Raw genomic sequence first — 14,298 nt, 5'->3', positions numbered from 1 at the left:
TTATTTAAAAAATGCCTCTGCGCATGCGCATAGCATAGATCCAACGAATCGATGACTAAATTAATCGCCAACTATTTTTATAATCTATTTTAATTGATTAGTTGTTGCAGCCCTACATCCAATAATTCATCAACATCATCATTGGCATTATTTGATTTCATTGTCAAAACAATCAATAAATAATATAGATAGGCTCCAACATGGCTCTTTCAACATTTTGGGTTACCGACCCCTGCCTTAACGCTTGTGTTATTATACTAGCATTAGCAGTTGTCACGTTATCAGGAACTTAATGGTCATGTTTAAGACGCTACAATTCCTGGCATCAGAAGACATGTTCGTAGTTTGTTCACAGAATTAGTTAGCGTTTCAACATTTTCGTCTCCGGAAAGAGGATTTCTTTCTTTCTCTCTTTAGTTTATTTTGAACATGAACACACTTACAGCATAATACATCACACAATTTCATATCATTTAATTTTACATCATGTCCGAAAAGGAGTAGGAAGAAGTAAAGCTTATTTAATCCTACCCCTTTCCCACTTCAGAGTGTTTACAAATATATACATCATTTACTGACCTTTTTATAATAGAATGACATCTGTGAATTAGTATATACAACAGTTTTGTAATGTGTAATTAATTAATTCAGTCATTATTAATATAGTGGGATGAAGGATATCTTATTTTCAATAAGGTTGAAAGTAATTCTCATAATTCTTCTTTGTACTTTGTAAGCACTATTCATTTGAACAACCTCTTAAAGTGGATCATATCAGTACAATGTTTAACTTCATTACTTAATCCATTCCATAGTTTAATTCCACATCAATCAATCAATCAATTCCTTTATTGTCATTGTCATAATAACACTTAAGTCATACATGTCAACGAGATTTTGTTTGAGCTTTGTCCAGCGGCATAGAAACTGCATTGATGTGCAGGTTGACAATAGTTTACAGTTTAGCATTGTCAGGAAGATCGCGATAAGAGGGACGTGGGGGTGGGAACAGTCAGATGTCTGATGGGTGTTACGTTGATGTTGCAGCAATGCAATGTCCAGAGCACAATTATTGAGGTGGTGAAGAGTGAGGTAATAAGATGGTCCGAGGCAGCAAAGGGGCAGGCTGTTCATTTAGCAGTCTCACAGCCTGGGGATACAGACTGTGAGACATTCTGGTGATCCTGGCGCGAATCGATCTATACCTCCTTCCAGAGGGTAGCAGGTTGAAGAGGCCATGTGCTGGGTGGTATCTGTCCTTCAGGATGTTGTGTACTGGCTTTAGGCAGCGAGTTGTGTACATGGCACTCATCTCTGGGAGTATCGTCCTTGTAATTTTCCCCGCCGCTTTAACCACTCGCTGGAGGGCCTGTTGGTTCGCTTTAGTGCAGCGAGCAAACCACACTAAAAATCCATAAGTGAGGACACTGCTGATGGCACAGTTGTAAAAGCTAAAACTGATATGCTAAAGGTTTTAAGTGTTGTACGTGCATACAATTGTTTTAAATTAGATTTTCCTCCAAGGTTATATTTCTCCTCTTTAGTTGAGAAGAATTGTTGTACATTCTTAGGTAGCAGGTTATAGTTTGCTTTGTACATCATTTTAGCTGTTTGCGATTTTACCAAATCATCGAACTTTAATATTTTTGACTCAATAAATAAAGTGTTTGTATGTTCTCTATATCCAACATTATGTATCAGTCTAATTGATCTTTTTTTGTAACACGGTTAACTAGGGGTGTAACGGTACATGTATTTGTATTGAACCGTTTCGGTACGTGGGGTTCGGTTCGGTTCGGAGGTGTACCCAACGAGTTTCCACACGAACATATAAAGTAGCCGCCTAAGCTAAAGTCTTAACAAGCTGCTCCGCTTTCTTCTGCCTGTCTCTGTCAGTACTGTGTTGAAGCAGCAAACAAGGACATTATGTTAAATGAAGAGTTTCTGTTTCTGATAGTTGATATAATAATGTAACTGCATCATAAAGCCTACATGAACTCCATGGTGTTCAGGGATGAATAGTCTCTCCTATTGCTATTGTACTATTGTTTCAGCTATAGTTACATTAATCCAGTGGTTCTTAACCTTGTTGGAGGTACCGATTCCCATTAGTTTCATATGCGCATTCACCGAACCCTTCTTCTGTAAAAAATATATACCTTTTTTTTTTTAAATTCAAGACAAAGTTATATGTTTGTTTGTTTTTTTAAATGAACCATGTATGAACATCACCTTGTTCAAAGAACAAAACCAACACAGTGCATGAACTCACAACAAATTACACACCTGCAAATCAGTGTGACTTCTGTTGTTGCCGTATCCATAATACGCCGATTGGGAGAAGTTTTTATTTGCACGATGAGTCGGGTGTGTCTCGACCTCCGCGGCGGAGGGTCCGCCGAACCCCTGAGGCCGACTCACCGAACCCCTAGGGTTCGATCGAACCCAGGTTAAGAACCACTGCATTAATCATTAGTAATGGAGCAACCTAGTTTTGAATGGCAGGGTCCCTGCTATCACATGTTGATAAAAATATATCATTTACATAATAAAAATCAACTACAGGCTTCCCAAATGCTGTAATAAATTAAGCATGATGAGTTGACTTGAAACTCTTTAATGTTGCACTTTTTATATGTAGATGAAAAGTTTTGTCATTTTATTTAATCTGAGCAACAACTTGAGGCAGTTTAATGTTGATTAACGTGGGCAGAATTATTATAGTGTTCCCAATGTTATAAGGATAATGCCATTGTTTACACATTTGGCAAATAAATAACCAAAAAATGTATATTTTGTTGTTTTCTTACTCTACCGGAAATGAACCGAACCGTGACCTCTAAACCGAGGTACGTACCGAACCACAATTTTGTGTACCGTTACACGAATGTAGCGCACATTTGTAGTTATTTCCCCAGACAAACGCTCTTTTCTCCCCTACGATGACAGCATTTCAGTCACTTGTATTACAATTTCCGTGATATTCCGTGTCAAACAGTAGTGTGTGTGTGTGTGTGCGTGCGTGCGTGCGTGCGTGCGCGTGCGCGCGTGTGTTTGTGCGCCTGCCTCTTGCTGGTGTGGATGGCTGAGAATGGATGCTGCTATGAGGCTTTGTCCATCAGCCCCATTTAAGAGCATGATTTCATGTCCATTGAGACCCTCTGCTGGTAACATAACCGTCCGAGCCACCAGAAGATTAGCACCAACTTGTTTTCCTTCACATGACTTTGGTACGTTTGTATGAAATGACGAATCTTTACACAGCATTTTCTCCAATGGTGGCCGGAGACATTTTTCAACCAAACTGCAGAAAGTACCAGGCACCTATTAATTTTATTTTATTTTTTTCATATTCACTTTGTTTAATGTTCTTTGTGAATAAATCAAGAGTGTTTGCTCCACCACACCAACTTTGGAGCTGTGGCTTTGCATTTTAATGAATCTTATCAATTATTAAAATGCCACTTCCTGTTTACGTTATGCGTCATACCGAAGGACGATACATAGGTGTTTTTTTGTGGGTTTTTTTTTTTTTAATCTAGCCAATCCTCTGCACTCCTGTTCTCTACGGAAAATCATGTAAAGTCAAGTTATCTGTTACAGTGTCAAACTGTTCATTGTAAAATGTATGAACTATCCAGGCAGTTTTAAAGGCGTCCTGAAATGTGATTTTCTTATTTAAACGGGGATAGCAGGTCCATTCTATGTGTCATACTTGATCATTTCGCGATATTGCCATATTCTTGCTAAAAGGATTTAATAGAGAACATCAACGATAAAGTTCACAACTTTTGGTCGCTGATAAAAAAGCCTTGCCTGTACCGGAAGGAGCAGACGAGTAGCGTGACGTCACAGGTTTTGGAGCTCCTCACATCTGCACATTGTTTACAATCTTGGCCACCAGCAGCGAGAGCGATTCGGACCGAGAAAGCGACGATCTCCCCATTCATTTGAGCGAGAATGAAAGATTTGTGGATGAGGAAAGTGAGCGTGAAGGACTAGAGGGCAGTGGGAGCGATTCAGATAGGGAAGATGCTGTGAGAGGCGGGTGGGACCTGATATTCAGCTGGGAATGACTAAAACAGTAAATAAACACAAGACATATATATACTCTATTAGCCACAACACAACCAGGCTTATATATAATATGCCACAAATTAATCCCGCATAACAAACACCTCCCCCTTACCGTCCATATAACCCGCCAATACAACTCAAACACCTGCACAACACACTCAATCCCACAGCCCAAAGTACCGTTCACCTCCCCAAAGCTCATACAGCACATATATTTCCCCAAAGTTACGTACGTGACATGCACATAGCGGCACGCACGTACGGGCAAGCGATCAAATGTTTGGAAGCCGCAGCTGCATGCGTACTCACGGTACCGCGTCTGCCATCCAACTCAAAGTCCTCCTGGAAATAGTCTCTGTTGTCCCAGTTCTCCACAGGCCAATGGTAAAGCTTGACTGTCATCTTCCGGGAATGTAAACAATGAAACACCGGCACAAAGGGGTTGTTTCTTTCTGTTATTAATATTTCTGGTTCCTACATTATATATCAATACAGTCTGCAGGGATACAGTCCGTAAGCACCATGATTGTATTTTTTTATGTCAAAATAAAAAATTAATAAATAGAATTGTTGAAGTACAGCACACAATTCCTGAACAGGCTGAATATTTTGAAGTTGGACCAGTTTGAATCAGATGAAAAATCTGGAAGTTGTGGAACTTTGAAGAATGTCCCATTGATTTCAATGGAAATTTCAGGAAAAAATGGGAATTTCGGGGAAAGCGGGAATTTTTGGGAAAATGGTAAAAAAAAAAAAAAAACTTGAATCGTCTGAATGAGTTGAAATGTTTGGTTTTAACTTGGAAAAAAGGGAAGTTTGAATTTCCAGAATGGTGGAATGTGTTGAAGGTGGAATGGTTTGAATAGGTTGAAAAATGTGGAAATGGTGAAAGTTTGAAAAATGGCCAATTCATTTTGAAATGGGAAAAATGTCCTGGAAATCTGGGAATTTTTGGAATTTGTCAAGGGAAAGCCTGCGATTCCCGAATAGGCTGAACAGTTTGAAGTTGGAAAGGTTTGAATGGGGTGAAAAATGTGGAAGGTAGAGCGCGCCAAAATCTGGAGGAGAAGAAGAAGTTTAACAAATAGATGAATTTTGGTGTAGAAACCCATATGTGTGAATGCTTTGGAGCGTTCACACAATTACTGTATGTTGCTAAGAGTAAGATGCAGTGTCATTTCAAACTACTAGTTTTTGATCAAATAAAATAAAAATGTGTTTTAATTGTGTAAATGATTTGGAGCATCCACACATATGGTTTTCTACACCAAATTTAATCTGTTTATTAAACTTCTTCTCCGGATTTTGGCACGCTCTACCTTCCACATTTTTCACCCCATTCAAACCCTTCCAACTTCAAACTGTTCAGCCTATTCGGGAATCGCGGGCTTTCCCTTGACAAATTCCAAAAATTCCCAGAATTCCAGGTTTTCCAGGACATTTTTTCCATTCAAAATGCATTGGCCATTTTTCAAACTTCCACCATTTCCACATTTTTCAACCGATTCAAACTATTTCACCTTCAACATATTCCACCATTCAAACTATCACTTTTTAAAGTTCAAAACAATTCCAGGAATTCATGTTTTCCCTAAGCCCTATTTCCACCCGTTTTTCTGGCGACTACTCCCACATTTTTCAACCCACTTCAACCGTTCCACCGTCCAAACATTCCTCTTAATCAGGACAAAAAAACAAAGTTGTTTTTTGAACTGGAAAAATTCCCGGTTTTCCCGAAATTCCAGGAATTCCGTAATACCATTTCTCAATTCAACATTTCTCGGCCGATTTGAAAAATTCCAACACCAACTATTTCAACTAGAGATGTCTCATAATGGCTTTTTTGCCGATGTTCCAATATTGTCCAACTCATAATTACCGATTCCGATATCAACCGATACCGATATATACAGTCGGGGAATTAACACATTATTATGCCTAATTTTGTTGTGATGCCCCGCTGGATGCATTAAACAATGTAACAAAGTTTTCCAAAATAAATCAACTCAAGTTATGGAAAAAAAAAATGCCAACATGGCACTGTCATATTTATTATTGAAGTCACAAAGTGCATTATTTTTTTTAACATGCCTCAAAACAGCAGCTTGGAATTTGGGACATGCTCTCCCAGAGAGAGCATGAGGAGGTTGAGTTGGGGGTTGGGGGGGTATGTTTTAGCGTCCCGGAAGAGTTAGTGCTGCAAGGGGTTCTGGGTATTTTTTCTGTTGTGTTACGGTGCGGATGTACTCCCGAAACGTGTTTGTCATTCTTGTTTGGTGTGGGTTCACAGTGTGGCGCATATTTGTAACAGAGTTAAAGTTGTTTATACGGCCACCCTCAGTGTGACCTGTATGGCTGTTGACCAAGTATGACTTGCATTCACTTGTGTGTCTGAAAAGCCGTAGATAGTATGTGATTGGACCGGCACGCAAAGGCAGTGCCTTTAAGGTTTATTGGCGCTCTGTACTTCTCCCTACGTCCGTGTACACAGTGGCGTTTTAAAAAGTCATAAATTTTACTTTTTGAAACCGATACCGATAATTTCCGATATTACATTTTAAAGCATTTATCGGCCGATAATATCGGCAGTCTGATATTATCGGACATCCCTAATTTCGACCCATTCAGAACATTCAAAGTTTTTTACCATTTAAAAAAAAAATTGCCCGCTTTTCCCGAAATTCCCAATTTTGGGGGGAAGTTCCCATTGAAATGAAGTGAAGTGAATTATATTTATATAGCGCTTTTCTCTAGTGACTCAAAGCGCTTTTACATAGTGAAACCCAATATCTAAGTGACATTTAAACCAGTGTGGGTGGCACTGGTAGCAAGTGGGTAAAGTGTCTTGCCCAAGGACACAACGGCAGTGACTAGGATGGCGGAAGCGGGAATCGAACCTGGAACCCTCAAGTTGCTGGCATGGCCGCTCTGCCAACCGAGCTATACCGATTCTTCCTCGCTGACGACCAGAAAGCAAATAGTTTTAATTAAACGTGTGTTATGGTGCCACATTTTGGACAGCCAGGTAAATGCCTACAGGCGTTTCCTGCTGTTTTTTTGAGCCGGAAGTACAAGTGCCGTTCCGTCTTGTCCATAGCGTCACCGTGGAGTATTGAGTCTGTTTAGCTGACTGGAGAGCTAGTTTGTGAAGCTAGCGGGTCCATGAAGACGACTTCTGTTTTGTTTGATCGCCCGTTTTACTGCCGTGTTACAGACAATTAAGGTATGTAAATAAACATAAAATATTTATGTGTAAATAACTAACTTATCTCGCAACCTATATATCTGTGGCTCTTGTCCGGTGCGGCTAAATCAATGGGACATTGTTCAAAGTTCCACAACTCCCACATTTTTTTATCCGATTCAAACCGTTCCAACTTCAAAATATTCAGCCTGTTCAGGAATTAGTCATTTTGAAGTTCAACTTCCGCATTGGAGCGTTCACACGTAATTCCCTCAGGAATTGCTTCATCTAGTTTATCTCTATCATTTGTATTCATTGGTTTCTTTAGAAAGTAGGAGGGAAAATCGTAAATATATTTTTTTTTTAGGCTTATTGCCCTGCCCTAATAAAAACAATAATTGATTACAATAATTTATATAACTTTTGATGCACCACTGTATAGTCTTTTCTTCTCACATTGTTGTGGCGGATCCTTCTTGCAGACATGTTGTGTTGTGTGCAACTTTAGAGGGAATTTAAGGTATTTTGTCTCCAGTTGCTTGACTGTTTGTCCATTGTGTGTTTCAGGCTTTGCAGAGTCTGAGTGGACGTGTGCAGCGTGTTGTCAACACATGCACTAATGGATGTACTTGATGATGATGATGTTGTGGCGATGCCGTAGCAGCACGGAATGGTTTGTGGGTTACACTGAGATGCAGGCCATGCTGTGCTGCCACAGTAAAGCTTGATCTGCTCGCCCGTCTCCAGGATCATTCTTCCATCTGCCGCAAACAAGACGCTGACAGTACCTTCAGCATCAGGTCACTTCACTGTAGCAGCACGTAAATATTGGAGTGGACTCTCTAAGCCGAAGCCTCCAGTATTGATCGTGCTGCTGAAGCAAAGCTGACCACTCACTTGCTAGAAACAACCATGGTGGTGTTTGGTTTTAATGTTGTCACAAATAAACCTGTACTGATGAGATTTTTTGTCCTGGATTTGTTTTAATCAAACATGCCATATTTGTGTATTTGTTTCCTTTTTATCTCACCAAATGAGCAGTGTTGGGACTAACACTTTACTGTAACGCAGTTACTTTCGGCGGTAACTAGTAATCTAACGCGTTATTTTTATATTCAGTAACTCAGTTACCGTTACTACATGATGCGTTACTGCGTTATTTTACGTTATTTTTTATGTAGTATCGGCTAGAAACTGAGAAGATCTGAGTGTGTTTTATTGGAGCGCTGCAGAAGAGGCGACGGAGAAGAGGCACTGTGTGTGTGTGTGTGTGTGTGTGTGTGTGTGTGTGTGTGTGTGTGTGTGTGTGTGTGTGTGTGTGTGTGTGTGTGTGTGTGTGTGTGTGTGTGTGTGTGTGTGTGTGTGTGTGTGTGTGTGTGTGTGTGTGTGTGTGTGTGTGTGTGTACTAACAAAACATCATGGCGAAGCCGAGTTTCTTAACATGGAGGTATTCTCACTGCTTTTCTTTTGTCGACCACAAAGAAAACAACATTTTAGTTAAATGTAAGTTGTGTCTTGGATCAAAGATCCTATCCCAGCAATTCAAATCTGCTGAAACAGCTACAAAAGCAACATGCTTCGACAAAGCTAGTAAAGAAAGACACACTTCACCTCCTAAGCAACAGCGGCTGGATTTTAACGAGGCACTGCTAGCCAGGACAACATTGATAGAGCCATTGCAGAGTATGTTCTAGAACAGTGGTCCCCAACCGGTCCGTGGATCGATTGGTACCGGGCCGCACAAGAAATATATATATATATATATATTTATTTTTATTTATTTTTTTTTATTTATTTTTTTTTTTTTTTCTTAAATCAACATAAAAAACACAAGATACACTTACAATTAGTGCACCAACCCAAAAAACCTCCCTCCCCCATTTATACTCATTCACACTCATTCGCACAAAAGGGTTGTTTCTTTCTGTTATTAATATTTCTGGTTCCTACATTATATATCAATATAGATCAACACAGTCTGCAGGGATAGAGTCCGTAAGCACACATGATTGTATTTTTCAAGCGTTGACCGGTACGCAGTTACAAAAAGGTTGGGGACCACTGTTCTAGAAGACATGCAGGCTAATTCTACAGTGGAGTCACCCGCCTTCAGGCAGCTAATTAGCATGATACCGGGCATCAAATGGCACCTGGACAGTGAGTACATAAAAATGGAAAGCGAGCTAAAGAAAACACTCCAAACTCTGCCTCTGCTCATCATTCAGCACTGAAGGTACACACACTCTGTCAATTCTCTTATATACTCTTTCATTCTAGACTTCTAGAGTGTTTGATTATCACATCACTCTAAATGTATAGACTATAAAGTTCACAAACATAAAGAGGGATGCTAGTGGGCCAGGCCAATATTTCCTTATCTCTAACCTAAAACTGGGGAAATGTGTAGAGTGTTCTGGGCTTCAGACATGATTTTATTTCAGAATTCCTTGAGAGAGAAAAACGCCTGGTTAGGCTTTGTGTATGTACCGGTAGTGTGTGCCTTCCTTGGTTTACAGCTATGTTGTTATTATGCTGTTTGTTACTTATGTATGTTATGTTGCAGCTATTTAAAATAGTTTTGTCAATTTGTTCTGGCCTGAAACAAATTGGCCCTTTGAAACATATATTTGTCTGTATGTAGACCACATTGCTTAGCAGAGTTCAGTGATGCAAATGCATGTCAAGTTGATCAACAGATTGTATTATTCTCCACTGCAATAATAGTACTAAAATGAAGGCTAAAAGGGCATTAAAGGGGGCCATAACAAAATAAAAAAGTAACTAAATAGTTACTTTTCACAGTAACGCATTACTTTATGGTGTAAGTAACTGAGTTAGTAACTGGGTTACTTTTGAAATAAAGTAACTAGTAACTGTAACTAGTTACTGGTTTTCAGTAATTAACCCAACACTGCAAATGAGTAATATATAGTCATGGAGTCTGATTAAAATACTGTATGTTCACGATATAGTCAAAGATCCTCTGAAACAGGAGCGCTCTGCTGTTTTCAAGGACCTACAGCTAAAGCTCCAGTCAAAGATCCTATATATGTGACAGGAGCACTGTTTTAAGTACTGCAGAAAAACTAGTCAAAGAGTCTCAACCTCAGGTTCTTTTGCTGTTTTCAAAGATGTGCTCCAAAAGTTACAGTCAAAGATCCTCTGTGACAGGAGCGCTCTGCTGTTTTCAAAGACCAACAGCTAAAGCTACAGTCAAAGATCCTATATATGTGACAGGATCACTGTTTTAAGTATGGCAGAAAAACTAGTCAAAGAGTCTCCACCTTAGGTGCTTTTGCTGTTTTTAAAGATGTGCGCCAAAAGTTACAGTCAAAGATCCTCTGTGACAGGAGCGCTCTGCTGATTTCAAGGACCAAGAGCTAAAGCTAGAGTCAAAGATCCAATATATGTGACAGGAGCACTGTTTTAAGTACTGCAGAAAAATTAGTCAAAGAGTCTCCACCTCAGGTGCTTTTGCTTTTTTCAAAGATGTGCTCCAAAAGTTACAGTCAAAGATCCTCTGTGACAGGAGTGCTCTGCTGTTTTCAAAGACCAACAGCTAAAGCTACAGTCAAAGATCCTATATATGTGACAGGATCACTGTTTTAAGTACGGCAGAAAAACTAGTCTAAGAGTCTCCACCTTAGGTGCTTTTGCTGTTTTTAAAGACGTGCGCCAAAAGTTACAGTCAAAGATCCTCTGTGACAGGAGCGCTCTGCTGATTTCAAGGACCAAGAGCTAAAGCTACAGTCAAAGATCCAATATATGTGACAGGATCACTGTTTTAAGTACTGGAGAAAAACTAGTCAAAGATCCTCTGTGACAGGAGTGCACTAACATTTTTGCAGTAGGTCCTTAAAAACAGCCATGATCCTATGTTGCAAATATGCCCATCAAAGATCCTCTACATGTGACAAGAGTTATCTGCCGTTTTTAATGACCACCTGCAAATAATGCTAGTCAATGATTCTCTATATTTTACAGGAGTGCTGTAAGAAACTGTACTGCAAAATAATGTTAGGCAAAGATCCTTTACGTGACAGGAGGACTCTGCTGTTTTTAATGATGAACTGCAAAAAATTCTCGTCAAAAATCCTGTTGGTTTTTTTCAGGACTCGTCACAATAATCTTAGTCAAACATTTTCTGTTGCAAAAATGCTCGTCAAAGGTTTACTATATAGGAGTGATCTGTCGTTTTTAGGAATCTATTGCTAAAATGCCAGTCAAAAACAAAAGTACTCTGCTGTTTTTGATGGCTTATTGAAAAATGTTTGTTAAAAGATTGTTGCAAAAGTGCTAGTCAAAGATCCATTGTATAAGAGGACTCTGTTTTTAATTGACCCTACTGCAACAATGTAGTCAAAGATCCTCTGGCTAAAGTGTTTGTCAAAAATCAATTTTACAGGAGCGCTTTGCTGTTTTGAAGCGCCTGGTACAAAAACGTTAGTCAAAGATCCTCTTGCAAAAAAGCTCGTCAAAGAACCCCTCTATGTAACAGGTGTACTCTGCTGTTTTTAAGAGTCTACTGTGAAATGCTGCTCAAAGATCCTCTATATATGTGACTTTAGTGCTCCATTGTTTTTAAGGACATAGGGAAAAACTGTTAGTTAAAGATCTTCTGTTGTAAAAAAAAAAAAAAAAAAAGCTTGTCAAAGATCCACTTTTTATAGAAGTGTTCTGCGGTTTTAAGAATCTACTGGAAACAAATACTAGTCAAAGATCTTTTTATATAAATTATCTGTTTTAAGGATCTACAATCCTGTAAGACAAATGCTAGTCAAAGATCCTCTGTATGTGACTTCAGCGCTCCATGGTTTTTTTAAGGACATAGTGCAAAAATGTTAGTTAAAGATCTTCTGTTGTAAAAATGCTAGTCAAAGATCCGCTTTTTATAGGAGTGTTCTGCGGTTTTAAGAATCTAATGGAAAAAAATGTGAGTCAAAGATCTGCTTTTTATATAATTGATCTGTTTTAAGGATCTACTGCAGAAAAAGGAAGTCATAGAAGTGTTATGCTATATTTAAGAATATACATTCCTGTAAAAAAAAAAGGCTAGTCACAGCTCCAGTATGTACAAGAGAGTAAGGGCCAGTCCCAATAAGCCCACTCGCCCTACTTTACTGTTTTTAAGGATCTGCTGGAAAAAAATGTATAGTCAAAGATCCGCTTATTATATGTTCTGCTGTTTTAAGAATCAACTGCAAGAAATGCTAGCAAAGGTCTGCTAAATGTAAGTGGTATGCTATTTTGAAGAATCCACAATTCTGTAAAACAAATGCTAGTCAAAGATCCTCTATACGTGACTTCAGCGCTCGCTCCATTGTTTTTTAAGGACATAGTGCAAAAATGTTAGTTAAAGATCTTCTGTTGTAAAAATGCTAGTCAAAGATCCGCTTTTTATAGGAGTGTTCTGCGGTTTTAAGAATCTATTGGAAAAAAAATACTAGTCAAAGATCTGCTTTTTATATAATTGATCTGTTTCAAGGATCTACTGCAGAAAAGGGAAGTCATAGATCCGCTAGATAGAAGTGTTATGCTATATTTAAGAATTTACAGTCCTATTAAAAAAAAAAAAAAAAAAAAAAAAATTTAAAAAAAAGGCTAGTCAAAGATCCACTATGTACAAGAGAGTAAGGGCCAGTCCCAATACACCCACTCGCCCTATTTTAACTGTTTTTTAAGGATCTGCTGAAAAAAAATGTTAGTCAAAGAGCCGCTTATTATCTGTTCTGCTGTTTTAAGAATCGACTGCAATAAATGCTAGCAAAGGTCCGCTAAATGTAAGTTATGCTATTTTGAAGAATCCACAATCTTGTAAAACAAATGCTAGTCAAAGATCCTCTATACGTGACTTCAGCGCTCGCTCCATTGTTTTTTTAAGGACATAGTGCAAACATGTTAGTTAAAGATCTTCTGTTGTAAAAATGCTAGTCAAAGATCCACTTTTTATAGGAGTGTTCTGCGGTTTTAAGAATCTATTGGAAAAAAAATGCTAGTCAAAGATCTGCTTTTTATACAATTGATTTTTTTTAAGGATCTACTGCAGAAAATAGAAGTGTTATGCTATATCTAAGAACTTACATTCCAGTAAAAAACAAAAACAAAAAAGGCTAGTCAAAGATCCACTATGTAAGAGAATAAGGGCCAGTTCCAATACGCCCACTCGCCCTATTTTAACTGTTTTTTAAGGATCTGCTGAAAAAAAATGTTAGTCAAAGAGCCGCTTATTATATGTTCTGCTGTTTTAAGAATCGACTGCAAGAAATGCAAGCAAAGGTCCACTAAATGCAAGTCATTATGCTATTTTGAAGAATCCACAATCCTGTAAAACAAATGCTGGTCAAAGATCCTCTATATGCAACAGAAGTGACCTGCTGTTTTAAGGCAGAAACACTGGTCAAAGAGCCTCTATATGACAAGAATGAAACTGTTTTTAGGAATCTGCTGCATTTCAAAGTTTTGAAGTAAAATTGCAGGCCAGATTCAGCCTCCAGTTGGAAAAACCCTGCAGAACACAAAGTGTGTTCATGAATAGAAAATAACATGTGAGATAGTTTTAAAGTCATATGCACGCAAATATTTCCGTTAATTTGTATATTTTTACCCGAACTGGATAAATGTGTTCTCATAATTACCCAACCAGCTGGCGTCTCCTTTTTTTATTGAGTTATTTGTGTAACACCACAGAGGAAAGCTTATATTACTTTTGGAAATTGTCAATCTTCATTTGACTTTATTAACATGGCGTTTTGTCTAAAAAATAATTGCTGCAGCTCATGATTTTTTTCAAATATGTTTTTCATCTCCTCTGCAGTATTCTTTTATAAAAACAAACATGCGAAATTAGCAATTTGTCAGGTCTTTTTTTTGGGGGGGGGCAAAAATTGCTCATATTTCCATGGAGGTCATTAAAACCAACGACATGCATTATAATGAATGTAAAAATAGTAAATATTTATTTGTGTTCTTATATCAGGCCTACTCCGCCTTAGTTGGCATTTAAGCATTTTGTTATATAAAAAAAACATGCGGTATAA

At 38.4% G+C, this 14,298-nt stretch overlaps 1 long non-coding RNA gene across 1 annotated transcript in view; it reads left to right on the top strand.

Moving 5' to 3' along the window:
• LOC133613592 (uncharacterized) overlaps positions 1–8,619 on the top strand; it is a 150,554-nt gene extending 141,935 nt beyond the window's left edge. The window contains exon 4 of the long non-coding RNA XR_012050776.1: positions 7,829–8,619. This is a non-coding gene — a long non-coding RNA (uncharacterized lncRNA). The remainder of the gene's footprint in view (positions 1–7,828) is intronic.
• The last annotated feature ends 5,679 nt before the right edge of the window (positions 8,620–14,298 follow it).

The sequence above is a fragment of the Nerophis lumbriciformis genome, linkage group LG13, assembly GCF_033978685.3.
Source record: "Nerophis lumbriciformis linkage group LG13, RoL_Nlum_v2.1, whole genome shotgun sequence".
Taxonomy (NCBI): domain Eukaryota; kingdom Metazoa; phylum Chordata; class Actinopteri; order Syngnathiformes; family Syngnathidae; genus Nerophis; species Nerophis lumbriciformis.
This window is presented reverse-complemented; position numbering and strand designations above follow the sequence as displayed.